At 44.6% G+C, this 16,912-nt stretch overlaps 1 protein-coding gene across 7 annotated transcripts in view; it reads right to left on the bottom strand.

The window, feature by feature from the left end:
* Nucleotides 1–5,166: 5,166 nt before the first annotated feature.
* TBCCD1 (TBCC domain containing 1) overlaps nucleotides 5,167–16,912 on the bottom strand; it is a 208,520-nt gene continuing 196,774 nt past the window's right edge. For all 7 annotated transcript variants that reach the window (XR_013218262.1, XR_013218261.1, XR_013218259.1 and 4 more), the window contains one exon: nucleotides 5,167–5,537. The gene's annotated coding sequence lies outside the window, so the exon portion shown is untranslated. The remainder of the gene's footprint in view (nucleotides 5,538–16,912) is intronic.

The following is a 16,912-nucleotide window of genomic DNA, read 5'->3' as shown; positions in this document are numbered from 1 at the left end:
GAGATGATGCGTCGCATTTACCAACAAGTGCTATAAATAAGATACCAAAAATGTCAAAAACTTGAGCCAATCTGGCAAAACTGATAGCATATTCAGAATCAGCACCCCAAAAATACCCCAAATTCATTAAAAATATTTTGGACACCAGAAAAAATTTTTTTTTTGTTGACCTGTGTTATGTATGGGGCTAAGGTCAGGTGAGTTTTCTGGCCAATCAAGAACGGTGATACTGTTTTTAAACCAGGTATTAGTACTTTTGGCAGTGTGGACAGGCGCCAAGTCCTGCAGGAGAATGAAAATTTTCTTCTCCAAAAAAACGTGTCAGCAGAGGGAAGCATGAAGTGCTCTAAAATTTCTTGGTAGACAGCTACGCTGACTTTGGTCATGATAAAACACAGTGGACCTACACCAGCAGATGACATGGCTCCCCAAACCATCACTGATTGTAGAAACTTCACACAAGACCTCAAGCAGCTTGGATTGTGTGCCTCTCCACTTCCTCCAGACTCTTGGACCTTGATTTCCAAATGAAATGCAAAATGTACTTTCATCTGAAAACACCACCTTGGACCTCTGAGCAACAGTCCAGGTCTTTTTCTCCTTGGTCCAGGTAAGAGGATTCTGGCGTTGTCTATTGGTCATGAGTGGCTTGGCACAAGGAATTTGACACTTGTAGCCCATGTTGTGTGTGTGTGTGTGTGTGTGTGTGTGTGTGTGTGTGTGTGTGTGTGTGTGTGTGTGTGTGTGTGTGTGTGTGTGTGTGTGTGTGTGGGGTGGCTCTTGGAGCAATGACTCCAGCAGCAGTCCACTCCTTGTGAATCTCCAGCAAATTTTTTAACTGCCTTTTCTTAATCCATTCAAGGCTGCAGTTATTCCAGCTGCTTGTGCACCTTTACACTTTTTCCTTTCACTCAACTTTCTATTAATATGCTTGGCTACAGCACTCTGTGAACAGCCAGCTTCTTTAGCAATGACCTTATGTGGCTTACCCTCATTGTGGAGTGTGTCAATGACTGCCTTCTGGACATCTGTCAAGCCAGTAATCTTCACCATGATTGTAGAGCCTACTAAAACAGACTAAGGGTATGTGTCCACGTTCAGGATTGCATCAGGATTTGGTCAGGATTTTACATCAGTATTTGTAAGCCAAAACCAGGAGTGGGTGATAAATGCAGAAGTGGAGCATATGTTTCTATTATACTTTTCCTCTAATTGCTCCACTCCTGGTTTTGGCTTACAAATACTGATGAAAAATCCTGACCAAATCCTGATGCAATCCTGAACGTGGACACATACCCTAAGGGACCTTTTTAAATGCTTAGAAAGCCTTTGCAGGTGTTTTGTTAATTATTCTAATTTACTAGGATAACTTTTGGGTTTTCATTGGCTGTAAGCCATTAACAGAAATAAACACTTGAAATAGATCACTGTTTGTAATGACTATTTGAGTTTCACTTTTTTGTATTGAAGAAGTGAAATAAATTAACTTTTTTGTGAAATTCTCATTTTGTGAGAAGCGCCTGTATGTTTAATACTAAATTCAAATACCGTATATATACTCGAGTATAAGCCGAGAATTTCAGCCCATTTTTTTTTAGTCTGAAATTTCCCCCCTCGGCTTACACTCGAGTCATTCCCAGGGGTCTGCAGCTGTCTAATAATACTCACCTGCTCCTGGCGCGGTCCCTGCACGTCCCTGGCTCTCCGGGCGCTGACAGCTTCTTCCTGTATTGAGCGGTAACATGGTACCGCTCATTACAGTAATGAATATGGACCCGACTCCACTCCCATAGGGATGGAGCCGCATATTCATTACTGTAATGAGCGGTACCATGTGTCCGCACAATACTGGAAGAGCTGTCAGCGCCCGGGGAACCAGGGACGTGCAGGTACCGCGCCAGGAGCAGGTGAGTATGATGGGGCAGTGCGCGATATTCACCTGTCCCCATTCCAGTCGGGCGCTGCTCTGTCTTCCACGTCCTCTGCAGTGACGCTCAGGTCAGAGGGCGCGATGACGCGATTAGTGTGTGCGCCGCCCTCTGCCTGAACTTCAGTGCAGAGGACGCGGAAGACACAGCGGCGCTCGGCGGTAGAATGGGGGACAGGTGACTATAGCAAGTGCCGGGGGCCTGAGCGACGAGAGGAGAGTATGTCTTTTTTTTTTTTTTTAAATCGCAGCAACAGCATATGGGGCATAATAGTCTATGGAGCATCTTATGGGGCCATAATCAGCATTTGTGCAGCATTATATGGGGCAAATATTTCTATTGCACATCTTATGGTGCCATAATCAGCATTTGTGGAGCATTATATGGGGCAAATGTCTGTATGGAGCATCCTTTGGGGTCATAATCAGCATTGTGTGGGGCAAATGTCTCTATGGAGCATCTTATGGGGCCATAATCAGCATGTGAGCAGCATTGTATGGGGCAAATGTCTCTAGGGAGCATCTTATGGGGCCATAATCAACATTTGTGCAGCATTATATGGGGCATATTTTAATATAGAGCATCTCATGGGGCCCATTATAAACTGTATGGAGCATTATATGGGGCGTAATTTGTATGGAGCATCTTATGGGGCCCATCATGAACTGTACGGAGCATTATGGGGCTCCTGATTCAATATAGACATTCAAAAACACAACCTACGGATGTCTCAATTAATTTTACTTTTATTGGTATCTTTTTTTGTTTTTGACATTGACCAGTAATGACTCGAGTCATTAAGTTTTCCCAGTTTTTTGTGTCAAAATTAGGGGTCTTGGCTTATACTCTGGTTGGCTTATACACGAGTATATACGGTAATCAATATTTGTAACACCTTTTTAAATATACGTGTAACAATTTATTATTTCATCACTAGATACAGTATATGTCTTTTTTCAAGTTTTCAAAAAGAATTGTACAGTACTTAAATCATCAAGCTATAAAATATGAAGTAGTCTAAATTAATAGTAAGTCTTTAAACTTACCTTTTATCATTTGTCCCTTCTACTGGGTGAAACAATCTTGTCCACTTACTTTTACTAAACCTCTGTTTATAGGTTACGTTTTTTTCTGAAGGAAAAACCTGCTCCCGTGGCTGTAAAGAAGTTACTTACAAAAATCAGCTTTTGCTGCATTTTTTCTTGTGTATGCGGATAGTTTATTGCCTGTTGTTCCTGAGATTTCTGCACCAAAACCTGATACCTGTGTTTGCACTTATTTATTGCTTCTATGGGTGCAAAAACGCAGAAAGAAGTGACATGCTGCAATTTAAAAAAAATGCAGCAGTTTTCCAATTGTCAGGAAAAAAAAAGCAATGTGTGCATGAGATTTCTTAAATCTCATAGCTTTTGCTGATATTGTAGATCAAAGCTTTTAATTTGCATAAAAAAAAAAGAAAAAGAAAAAAGGGAAAAGCGTAAAGTGTGAACATAGCCTAACACTGGCCATTTCCTTTTGTGTCAGAGTATGTACTGCTGTTTTGGGTCCACCTCAGTCAATATCTGATTTTTGTCTACTTTTATAATGTCTGGTTTTCTTGGATACATAAAAGATGGTGATGGACCTGAAGGCTCTATGGGTATGTTCCCAAGGTCAGTAAACGCTGCGGGTTGGACTCTGCGTACATCCGCAGCGTCCAACTGTTACAGCATAGTGGATGGGATTTCAAGAAATCCCATTCCCACTATTCGTACACGGACGGCTCCGGCTTCCCTGTGGTAACAGACACGCAGCATGTCTATTTATCTTGCAGAGATGCTCAGACTCCGCAAGATAAATCTCACCCATACAATGTATTGGGCGCGGTGATTCCACACGGTTCAATGAACACATGCCAATGATCACCTGCGTTCAAAAGCCGGCAACGCTTTAGACGCGGCGGACATGTGCTGCGTTCAAAGCGCTGCCTAAAACTGACTGTGGGAACATACCCTCAAAGTTGCTTCTAGTTCGTCATAATCTTTGGAGAGTCCAGTAACCAGCCACTAGTGCCGATCCTATTCACAGGCCACATAACCAGTTAAAGTCATCCATTGCCAATCTTGTGCCACCTTCAATCACTTCACTGTCCTTGCTGAATGAAAAAATCCTTGTTTTTATTTTCCTTTCACTACATGGAATGAAAGTGTACTATTGCCGAGTCCTTTTTTGGGTTTGGCTACCTGTAAACGAGTTTTCAACAAACTCTTCTCTTCGTCGTCCTAGTTTGTACAGTACATGAACTGGATGTTAGGAATATTTTTCTCACTCTACTTCAAAAGTTGCATGGGTGTTAAACAAGCTGTTCACTACTTCGATAGCGCCATGTTATACCCCATGCTTGGCCCTGATTAAAAAAAAAAGCCTATACTGACTTCCAGTGCCAGTACTCGCTCTCCCCGGGGCTCCTGTGACACTTGACCCCGCCCGTCACTGTCTCCGCCTTGGGACAAATTAAACATGAAGAGGAAGTTTGGGCTGCAGCTGATCTGACTTCATGTTCAATTTGTTCAAAGGAGGAGACAGTGACGCCAGCGCTGATTGGGCGCCAGCATCACGTCACAAGTGAAACATGGTTTTAACATATTTAATTCTTCAAAACTGTGCAGCCAAAACATTCTAACATTCTTTGGAAAAAAAAGGCTGTGTAGCACTCAATTGGTTAAAGCAAGGATTTACAATTAAAGGGGTTATCTGGTCTAAATTGATAAGCTTGCAGTTACTCTGTGCAACTGAGGACTTATGAACCCCCCAACCTCACCCCACCCAGCGCACTCACTATGCGATGCAGGAATTCACCAGTTTCTGAACCGATACCATTAGGGTGCTTAATGGATTATGCATGCTCCCAGCCAGAGCCAGACTAGTGAGTGCACCCTCGCTCCATACACTTAGCCGCTGGTCCCAGCTCAGAAACCAGCGAATCCCCGCATCGCACCCCCCACACAGTGCATGTGCTGGGGGGGGGGGGGGGGGATTAGATTCATAAGTTTGGACTGGACAGCCCCTTTAAATACAAAATGTACATACAGTGAGTAGGAATCAATGTGGTCATAAAGAAGCTGCAAAAAAGATGCTAAAACAGGATTGCAATTACAATTCACACAAAGAGCTTGCTATCTGGATCGTTAAAACCGGAAATGACAAAAAGTATTCTATATACACTTATCATTTAGAAATAAAACAGGATTGAAAACCATTAGAAAACCTTGTTTTAATTATTCAAATATATAGATCTATTCTTTAAAAACATAAGAATACATTCCTAAGAAAAACAGGTGTTTTAAAAATGCTGATTATCAGCAAAACGTTAAAGTGCTGGGTAGAAACATCAAACAATTATCAATTAATTACAAATGGTCGGCTTTGCATTTAATATTAATCCATAAAATGAAGATGAGCCAATAGTCCTCAAGTAAATGACAATCCTTTCCATTCAATAGTGCCTCTCAGGAATGCTTGGAATTCAAATTATATATATTTATTAAATATATGCACTCTAGAGCCAGTCTTTATGAAGACATCTTCCTCTTTCCAAGTTGATGACAAAGATGAATAGCAAAAACAAGCCTATAACAGTAATAAAAAGAAAGAAATGTTCAAAGATTTAATTAGGCAGCCAATTCATACTTGACATTTTCCTAAATCAACAACATTCTTTTCTTAAATATAGTTAAGCAGCAATACCTACAGGAAAAAGCATTAAAAAGGGCATTTAGGGTATGTGCACACGTTGCGGATTCTCTGCAGATCCGCAGCGTTTTTTGAGGTGCACAAACGCTGCAGATCCGCAATTGATTTACAGTACTATGTAAATCAATGAAAAAAAAAATGCTGTGCACACTTTGCGGAAAATCCGCTGCAGAAACGCAGCGGTTTTAAAGAAATAGCATGTCAATTCTATTTTGTGAATCTGCAGCGTTTTTGTACCCACTCCATTATAGAAAACCGCAGGGGTAAAAACCGCAGCAAAAACGCACAAAAAAACGCTGCGGAACCCCACAAAAAACCGCAGGTGCGTTTTCTGCCAGGAGAGACAGAATCTGCACCGGAAATTCCTAAGCCTAATCCGCAACGTGTGCACATATCCTTAAGGTCTGTGGTCTTAATATTGCAAAATGTAACTATGAAATACACTCACCGGCCACTTTATTAGGTACACCTGTCCAACTTCTTGTTAACACTTAATTTCTAATCAGCCAATCACATGGCGGCAACTCAGTGCATTTAGGCATGTAGACATGGTCAAGACAATCTCCTGCAGTTCAAACCGAGCATCAGTATGGGGAAGAAAGGTGATTTGAGTGCCTTTGAACGTGGCATGGTTGTTGGTGCCAGAAGGGCTGGTCTGAGTATTTCAGAAACTGCTGATCTACTGGGATTTTCACGCACAACCATCTCTAGGGTTTACAGAGAATGGTCCGAAAAAGAAAAAAAATCCAGTGAGCGGCAGTTCTGTGGGCGGAAATGCCTTGTTGATGCCAGAGGTCAGAGGAGAATGGGCAGACTGGTTCGAGCTGATAGAAAGGCAACAGTGACTCAAATCGCCACCCGTTACAACCAAGGTAGGCCTAAGAGCATCTCTGAACGCACAGTGCGTCCAACTTTGAGGCAGATGGGCTACAGCAGCAGAAGACCACACCGGGTACCCCTCCTTTCAGCTAAGAACAGGAAACTGAGGCTACAATTTGTACAAGCTCAACGAAATTGGACAGTAGAAGATTGGAAAAATGTTGCTTGGTCTGATGAGTCTCGATTTCTGCTGCGACATTCGGATGGTAGGGTCAGAATTTGGCGTAAACAACATGAAAGCATGGATCCATCCTGCCTTGTATGGAGCATCTTTGGGATGTGCAGCCGACAAATCTGCGGCAACTGTGTGATGCCATCATGTCAATATGGACCAAAATCTCTGAGGAATGCTTCCAGCACCTTGTTGAATCTATGCCACGAAGAATTGAGGCAGTTCTGAAGGCAAAAGGGGGTCCAACCCGTTACTAGCATGGTGTACCTAATAAAGTGGCCGGTGAGTGTATATTCATTGTTTTACCATGGTCTGCTCTGAAAAGTGAATCTGTTACCCCCTGGACAATTTTGAGCAATACAGCAGAGACTCGCCTGCGCAGATCAATGAAGGCGCTGCCCATAGAATAGCGGATAAGTTTCACATAACATCGCAAGTGGACAGCGCATACTTACAGCGCCGGCAATTGCACATACAAGACTTTGAATACTAATCACAGGCTAAGTACTCCCAGGCCTACACTGCAATGTAAAGGCCTTAAAGAGTACACTGGATCTGATCATCCAATAATTAAGGTACACTCAAAAGACTGCCTTGCTACAATCTGACTCTCAGGCCCAGTTGCCTCCAGATTGAGAAAACTATCTACTAGAAGAGCCCATACATAATGGAGCCCTCAAGATCACAAACCTAGGAGGGACCCCTTGACTCAAGGCCATACTGACGACATGGAGGACTGGATCTCATTCCCTGCCACTTCAGAGGATGACTGGATGGGGTATGAGCCTCCCTCATCCCTGTATTCCTGGAAGAAATACTTACCGTATTTTTCGGACTATAGGACGCACCGGACTATAAGGCGCACCCAGGTTTTAGAGGTGGAAAATAGGGGAAAAAATATTTGAAGCAAAAAAAATGTGGTAAAATATTTAATAACATAAATAACATACTATTATATGTGGTGTTATTATATATAATAGTATGTTATTATGTTGGAAGCTCGGGACCAGTGTGGTGTCTGAAGTACGATATGAAGACGCTGGAGGGTGAGTATAAGGGCTCATTTCCACATGCGAGGCACACGTCCGTATCTCGCATGTGGAAACTAAGCTCTGGCGCCGGCACTTTGGAGCGGAGCTATGCAGCTCCATGTGTTCCTATGCGGCCGCATGCTCCGCTCTGGAGTGCCAGCTCCACAGCTTGGTTTCCACATGCGAGATACGGACGTGTGCCTCGCATGTGGAAATGAGCCCTAAGAATGGGTGCACAGGGTTTATAGTGAAAGCACCACTCCAGCACTGCAAAATAACACTGGAGTGCTGCTTTAAAATCCCATGGGAGAACTATAACTCCCAGCATGTCCTGCAGATCCTATGACATGCTGGGAGTTATAGTTCACCAAAGGAATGGCAGAGTGCTTTATTGTGTTTTGTAAAGACTGACCTCTTAATTGTGGCAGCCAGCCACACTGTGGTGAGGTAAAAGCTGGAGCATCCCATGGCTGCACACACACAGAGCCCTCCCTGTTGTTGTTGTTGCCTTTCCACAGCGCAGGACATAAGAGGAAGCTGCAGATTCTAGGTGGGAGTCTGAAGGACCTGTGATGATGTCAGAAGAGGGAGGGCTCTGAGCTGCCATGTGATGCTCCAGCCCGCCCACTTCTGACATCATCACAGGTCCTCCCTGTGCACCAGACAGCTCAGCGTCCAGCACAGGCAGGTATGCAGCGATCTCCTGGCCCCTGCTGCTGCCTCCTCCTCCCCCGGACACACAGATTCTCCCTGGAATCAGTGTGTCGCTGCTTAAGTGCAGTATTCATTTGCTACTCCCGTCTCACCGATCAGCTGATCGGTGGGCGGGGAGCAGCTAATAAATATTCACTGCACTTAATCAGCGGGGCCATGTGCTTTCCCCAGCAGCTGATTCCGGGCAGTGGGGACATCCTGAAGTGAGATAACAGTGCGATCCCACTCACTGCTGCCCCCCTCCCCACATGCTATATCCGTACTATAAGACGCACCCACACTTTCCTCCCAAATTTGGAGGAAAAAAAGTGCGTCTTATAGTCGGTAAAATACGGTATATCATTTGCTCTCTAAGGCCGGCGTCAAACTTAAGGTATAAAAACATCAGCCGGATTCTCTCGGCCAAGAGTCACACGAGTGTTCTCCGTATGGTCATCTGTGTGTAATCCGTTTGCAATGCGATTTCCTAGCACCTATGTATACGTATGACATCCGTATGCAATGCAATTTTAACATGAGCTTTTACATACAGCAGTTTTCTGTAATTGACACATCGATTTAAAATTGAATATTCTTAAACGCACATTATGGGGCATGGCCTAGCACCTGATGTGAGCAGTCGGCTTCTGGAGCTCCTCCTCTGTGTCCCTGCATTTATCCTGAAGATAAGATCTCTCTGGGAGCTGATAAGTTGTGTGGCTGAGGGAGGTCACCGGATGTCGGCCCGGACGTGTGAAGCTGTGCAGAGCTGCAGATATGGTCCGGAAAAGGCAGCAGGACGCCAAGGCAGGAGCAGTGACCCGGACCCAAGATGGCGCCGACAGTGTGGAGGCAACTAAGAGAGCTGAGAGAGCAGACGCTGCAAATGCCTCATATAAAAGAGGCTAGAAGTGGCTGCTAAGCTTGAAAAGTATGCCTGGGTGGACGGAGCTGGGAAAGAGTTGGCTGAAGAGGAGGAGGAACAGCCTGGAGAGAAAATGAAAGTGCAAGGAGAAGTTTCAGAGGATGACACGTTACAGGGGGGGCCAGAGGGGGAGGAAGGAAGGCAGAAAAATTATGGTGTGGAGCAAGAGACTGTGGAGGAGCTTTTAACAGGGGAACCCACTTTGCGAGACATTTACGATCTGATGAGATCATGCAAAACTGCGATAACTCTCACTCACAGAGTGGATGGGACTATAGCAGAAATAAATACAATAAAGACAGACATGACTAAAATGGATAATAGAGTGGGTGAGGTGGAGGAGAGAGGAAGTGTGCTGGCGGATCAACTCTCTAAAATGCAGAGGTCCCACACTCAGTGTCTGCAAAAATGTGCTGCTTTGATTAATAAGAATGATGATCTGGAGAATCGCTCACGGAGGAATAATGTGAAACTAGTGGGTATCCCTGAGAAGACTGAAGGAAATGACCCTACAAAATTTATTGAAAAATGGCTCCAGGACAAGATTGGCGCTGATAACCTGTCTAAGTTATTTGCAGTGGAAAGGGCACACTGCGTTCCTATGCAACCTCTCCCGCCGGGGTCCCCCCCTCTTACTATCCTTGCTAGGATCCTGAACTATAGGGACAGAGATCAGGGGCGGATTATAAGAGGGTCAATCTGGGTGGTAGCCCAGTGCCCAGTGGTGTGGGGGGGCCCTGGGCTACCGCAGATTGCCCGCCGGCCGCCGCCATCAGGGCATTACTGCATGTGCCCCTGTAAGACTGGCGTATCATTTATGGGCCCGGACCCGGTGGGCAGAGAGAGGGGGCCCGTATCGGGCCCCGTCTCATCTGCTCACCGGGCCCCTACCGGCGCTGCGGCGGTTTCCTATTGACGTGCGGGCATATGCCCGCACGTCAATAGTTAACAACAGCCACCAGCCAATTGGAGGCTGGCAGCTGAAGTCGGCCGCAGGCGCAGCGCACACGTCGCCGGCGTCTGACGTCATTGTTAGTCGCTGGCGAGTCCACGTTGCTGAAGGGAGCTCGCCGCCTGGAGCGCTGGTCAGGTGTGGAGAACTCGTTTTTTGGGGGTTTTTTTTGCGAACGGCAATCCGGGGGGCCCGGGGCAATACACTGGAGACACTGGGGGCAATGCTGGACACACTGGGGCAGATGATTGCTGGACACACTGGGGGCAATGCTGAAGACACTGGGGGCAATGCTGGAGACACTGGGGGCAATGCTGGAGACACTGGGGGCAATGCTGGAGGACACACTGGGGCAGTTGATTGCTGGAGACACTGGGGCAGATTGCTGGACACTGGGGGCAATTCTGGAGACACTGGGGCAGATTGCTGGACACACTGGGGCAATGCTAGAGACACGGGCAATGCTGGAGACACTGGGGCAGATTGCTGGACACACTGGGGGCAATGCTGGAGGACACACTGGGGCAGATGATTGCTGGACACACTGGGGGCAATGCTGGACACTCTGGGGCAATATGCTGGACATACTGGGGCAGATTGTTGAACACACTGTCTGGGGGCAATGCTGGACATAGGGGCTAATTAAGGGATATTATTACTGCAGTGATGTATTTATTTTATTTTTTGAGTATACTGTTTTAAATGGGGGGGGGGGGCGGTCCTGTAACTGTGCAGAGTGACACTATGTCGCCTTTTTTTCTTCATGTGGTGTAATGTAGAAGTTGGCAAAAATTAAGTAATGTGTTCTGCAAGCGGAGCTCGAGATAACTGTTATTTCCTGCAGAAACGAGTCCTGGCTGAAAGAAATGATGGCGGTCTGTGCTGGATGAAAGATGAAGGACTTTACCTAGAGACGTCACTGGTGAGTCAGTGTTACCTATACACTGAAACTATACACTGTATACTATATACAGAGGTCCTGTGTGCAATGTCACCAGTGATCACTGTATTACCTATACATTATATACAGAGCTCCTGTGTATAATACCACCAGTGATCTCTGTATTACCTCTACACAGACACTGCATACTAAGTACAGATCTCCTGTGAATACTGGCACTTATGGTGATAGTATTGTGTTGGTTTTTTTTATTACTGATCAGTATTGTAGTATTCATTCACTATGTGGTGGTAATATGTGGTCTGGAAATGGTGTTGCGGTATTTGTCCCTTGTATGTGCTATTTGGTCACCAAGTGGTGGTAATATGTGGTCTTGACATGGTACGGTGGTATTTGTTCCTTGTATGTGATATTATTCGATCACTGAGGTTGTAATTTGTGGTCTGGTCATGGTGCGGTAGTATTTGTTCCTTGTATGTGATATTGGTCATTTTAAAAATTGAAAAATAAATCCAAATATACCTAAATTGTATTGGATATTTTAACAAATATTTAATAGGTTACAGTAGAGTAGGGCCCGGCCATTTTTCTGGAATAATCTAGTTCACGTATCACATGACCCCCGTCACATGACCGGGGGGGCCACAGTGTTTGAACAGCCCGGGGCCCTGGCTACCCTTAATCCACCCCTGACAGAGATGCCATATTGAGGAGTGCTCATGCAGCTGAGGACATGTGCATTAATGGCCAGAAGATCTCTATTTACCCTGACTACTCGGCTGAGGTGAAAAAACAGAGGATGAGTTATGGAGCCGTTAAAAAGAGATTGAGAGACTTGAAATTGATTTATTCTACTCTCTACCTGGCGAAATTAAAGGGAACCTGTCTCCCCGTTTTTTTCAGTATGGGATAAAAATACCGTTAAATAGGGCCTGTGCTGTGCTTTACAATAGTGTATTTTTTGTCCCCTGATTCCCCACCTATGCTGCCGAAATACCTTACAAAAGTCGCCGTTTTCACCTGTCAATCAAGCTGGTCTGGTCAAATGGGCGTGGTGACATCGCTGTTTCTTCCCCCAGATCTTGCTTATTTTTCCGTTGGTGGCGTAGTGGTTTGCGCATGCCCAACTGCCGAATCCACAGCACAGGTGAAGAAAAAGAGCGCGATCTGCGCTATTCCCCTGGTGATCGGTGGGGGCTGCCATCTTCTTGAGGCCACGCGTGCGCAGATGGAGCGTTCTGCTGCCCGGGGCTTCAGGAAAATGGCCGCGGGATGCCGCGCGTGCGCAGATGGAGATCGCGGCGGCCATTTTCCTGAAGCCGAGTTCACATCTCGGCTTCAGGAAAATGGCCGCCGCGATCTCCATCCGCGCACGCGCGGCATCCCACGGCCATTTTCCTGAAGCCCCGGGCAGCGGAGCGCTCCATCTGCGCACACGCGGCCTCAGGAAGATGGCCGCCCCCACCGATCACCAGGGGAATAGCGCAGATCGCGCTCTTTTTCTTCACCTGTGCTGTGGATTCGGCAGTTGGGCATGTGCAAACCACTACGCCACCAACGGAAAAATAAGCAAGATCTGGGGGAAGAAACAGCGATGTCACCACACCCATTTGACCAGACCACCTGGATTGACAGGCGAAAACGGCGACTTTGGTAAGGTATTTCGGCAGCATAGGTGGGTTATCAGGGTACACAAAATACACTATTGTAACACAGCTCAGGCCCTATTTAACGGTATTTTTATCTCATACTGAAAAAACGGGGTGACAGGTTCCCTTTAAGCAGAAGCTCACAGCTAACAAAGGAGGGAAGTGAAAGGAAGATTCTGGAGATGAAGATGATGCTGCCTTTATGTTACCTCCGGACTTCGGTTTAATAGTTTATTGCGGTTCTCAGAGGACTAATTGTCATAACGTTGTTTTATATGTGGAGGGGTTGGGGAGGTGTTCTAGTTACAGCGGATTACAGGTACTGAGGGAAGGGTAGCTAGACGCAGAACTACCTACTCTCTGCTAAGAGAGGTGAAAGACAACAGCGGATTAGTTATGGGTTATTGTGTTAATGAATTTTGGGGGGGAGGAGGGAGGGGAGGGGTGAGATCAATTGCTGGAAATTGGGACTTATAATTTGCTGGGAACTTCATCTTATTTCAAGGGGTCAGGAATTTGTATTTGTGCGGTTTCATGGTGGGAGACACAAAGTTGTTAGTTGGAATATAAGAGGACTGTCGGAGGGAACTCGGAGAGCGGCAATTATGGAATATGTGAGAAAATGGGGCCCGGATGTCAGTTGTCTCCAGGAGACACATTTACTTGCAGAAAAGGTAGAAGTGTTAAAAAGGAGGTGGATAGGGAGGGTCTTATCACTCTACGTATTCTTCATATGCTAGGGGGGGTCTCGGTACTGATTGGGGCGTCCATGCCTTTTGAAGAAATTGAGAGCCATGTAGATAGAGATGGGCAATATGTTCTGTTATTCTGCAAAATGTATGGGAAACCATTATGTCTAGCGGCTGTTTACTTCCCACGCCCATATTCTGGGAAAAAAGGTACAAGAAATATTTGAATTGTATAAAAAGGGTATGGGATTACCAATGTTAATTATTGGGGATGTCAATAATGTGATGGATGAAGGGTGGGACAGGTATAAGAAAGGTTTAAGCAAAGGCATTAAAAAAAACTGTCGGCATTTGGGAATTATATGACAGAATTGGGGATGGTGGACCTCTGGAGAGTGAGGAATGAGAAATTAGTCTGTTACTCCTGTTATTCTGCAACCCACGGTTCCCTTTCCAGGACTGACCTAGCACTAGGAAATGATTTAATGACGCGCATGTTCTGTGGGATACAATATCTCCCGAGAGTGATTACGGACCACAAGCCTATAGAGCTCTTGATTAGACGGACAGGTGGGAGGATTGGATGGGGAGGTTGGTGGAAATTTCACCCCCTGTGGTTTGAACATATTAATATGGATAATATTAAGAAGGAGATCACAGAATACTGGCAGTTTAATGAAGATAGTGCTGATAAGCGGGTAGTTTGGGATGCAATTAAAGCTTTTCTGAGGGGCCTTCTTTTAGGGAGATTTCTAGATGTAAATCCAAGACTAGGATGGAAGATAAAGAGATCAAGGAGAAATTAGAAAGAGCAGAAAGGGATATGGTGTCGGACCCATCAGAGGTATCTCAATGTTGACTAAGATAAGCCCAGGAAGTTGTTTATAATTTGTATATGAAAAAAGCTCAGAGAAGAAGAGCTTTTCAGAAATTACAGTTTTTTGAGGAAGGAGAAAGAGTGGGGTACTTGCTCTCGGTGGTAATGGCGGCACAGAATGAATCATCTTATGTGTACAAACTAAGGACAGATGAAGGGACTGTGTTGACAGATGTAGTGGATATTTTGGGTGAGTTTAGAAGTTTTTATTAACAGTTGTATTCATCTGGGTTGAGGGCTACATTGGGGGATATTGAAAACTTCCTTGGTGAGGCGAAACTTCCTAGGATAGGGGATTGCGATAGGAGGAGGTTGGATAAACCTATAACGGAAGAGGAGATTAGACTTGCTGTCATGTCAATGACTAACAACAATGCCCCTGGAGCTGATGGACTCCCGGTTGAGAGATATAAAAATTTATTGGACATTTCAGTGACTAAATTAAAGATAGTTTTTGATGAGGCGCTACGGGAGGAAGAGCTGCCAGCGTCCATGAGAGAGGCGACAATTGTAGTTATTTTAAAGGAAGGTAAGGACCCGGAATTGGCAGAATCCTATAGGCCAATTTCATTGCTGATGGCAGATGTTAAGATTTTGGCTAAAGTAGTGGCTAACCGTTTGGCAAGTGTAGTCCAGAATCTGGTCCTTCCTGATCAATCTGGTTTTATGCCAAATAAGTCTACAGCGATAAACTTGCGTAGATTATTCCTGAACTTGCAGCTGCCGTAGGACAACGAGGGTAATAGAGATGTAGTCTCATTGGATGCGCGTAAAGCGTTTGATAGTGTTGAATGGTGCTATCTTTGGGAGGTTCTGAGATCTTTTGGTTTCAGGCCGACTTATCTCGTGGGTGAGGTTATTGTATTCTTCTCCGACTGCTAGGGTGAGAGCTAATGGAGAGTTGTCTGGAAGTTTTGGTTTATATAGGGGGACTAGGCAGGCGTGTCCACTGTCTCTGCTGCTATTTGCGTTGGCAGTGGAGCCCCTGGCACATACAATTAGGAGCTCGACTTCGGTTTGGGGGTTCCAGTATGGCATGATAGAGGAGAAAAAAGCCCTATATGCAGATGACATGTTACTCTTTTTAGAAAATTCTGGAGAGGTCTTAGAGGATGCGATAAATATTCTCAGGACATTTGGTGATATATCGGGTCTTGAAATCAATTGGGAGAAGTCAAATATCTTGATAGTGGATAAAAGGGGTGATGACATCCCAATATCAGGGGAAGGTAGTAAGCGGACAGTGGTTTCTCAGTTCAAATATTTAGGTGTTCAAGTCTTTTCCTCTCTCGAGCTAAGTCGATCTGAATCTGTCCCCATTGTTGGACAGGTTTAGGAAGAAAATAGGGGCGTGGTGCAAGTTATATCTCTCAGTGGTGGGAAGGATAAACTTAATTAAAATGATTCTTAACCCCGTAGTGACAGAGCCAATTTGGTACTTAATGACCGAGCCAATTTTTACAATTCTGACCAGTGTCACTTTAAGAGGTTATAACTCTGGAACGCTTTATCGGATCCCGCTGATTCTGAGATTGTTTTTTCGTGACATGTTGTACTTCAAGTTAGTGGTAACATTTCTTCGATATTACTTGCGATTATTTATGAAAAACATGGAAATATGGCGAACATTTTTAAAATTTTGCAATTTTCAAACTTTGTATTTTTATGCCCTTAAATCAGAGAGATATGTCACAAAAAATAGTTCATAAATAACATTTCTCACATGTCTACTTTACATCAGCACAATTTTGGAAACAATTTTTTGTTTTGTTAGGGAGTTATAAGGGTTAAAAGTTGACCAGCAATTTCTTATTTTTACAACACCATGTTTTTTTTTAGGGACCACATCACCTTTGAAGTGATTTTGAGGGGTCTCTATGATAGAAAATAACCAAGTGTGACACCATTCTAAAAACTGCACCCCTCAAGCTGCTCAAAACCACATTCAAGAAGTTTATTAACCCTTTACGTACTTCACAGGAACTAAAACAATGTGGAAGAAAAAAATGAACATTTAACTTTTTTTTGCAAACATTTTACTTCAGAACCATTTTTTTTAATTTTCACAAGTGTAAAAACAGAAATTTAACCACAAATTTTGTTGTGCAATTTTTCCTGAGTACGCCGATACCCCATATGTGGAGGTAAACCACTGTTTGGGCGCACCGCAGAGCTTGGAAGTGAAGGAGCACCGTTTGACTGTTTCAATGCAGAATTGGCTGGAATTGAGATCGGACGCCATGTCGCGTTTGGAGAGCCCCTAATGTGCCTAAACAGTGGAAACCCCCCACAAGTGACACCATTTTGGAAACTAGACCCCTTAAGGAACTTATCTAGATGTGTGGTGAGCACTTTGAACCCCCAAGTGCTTCACAGAAGTTTATAACGTAGAGCCGTGAAAATAAAAAAAATCGCATTTGTTTTCACAAAAATGATTTTTTCGCCCTCAAATTCTTATTTTCACAAGGGTAACAGGAGAAATTA

This window comes from Ranitomeya variabilis, chromosome 7 (genome assembly GCF_051348905.1).
Source record: "Ranitomeya variabilis isolate aRanVar5 chromosome 7, aRanVar5.hap1, whole genome shotgun sequence".
In the NCBI taxonomy this organism is placed as follows: domain Eukaryota; kingdom Metazoa; phylum Chordata; class Amphibia; order Anura; family Dendrobatidae; genus Ranitomeya; species Ranitomeya variabilis.
Note: the sequence above shows the minus strand (reverse complement) of the source record. Positions and strands in the feature narration are given on the sequence as shown.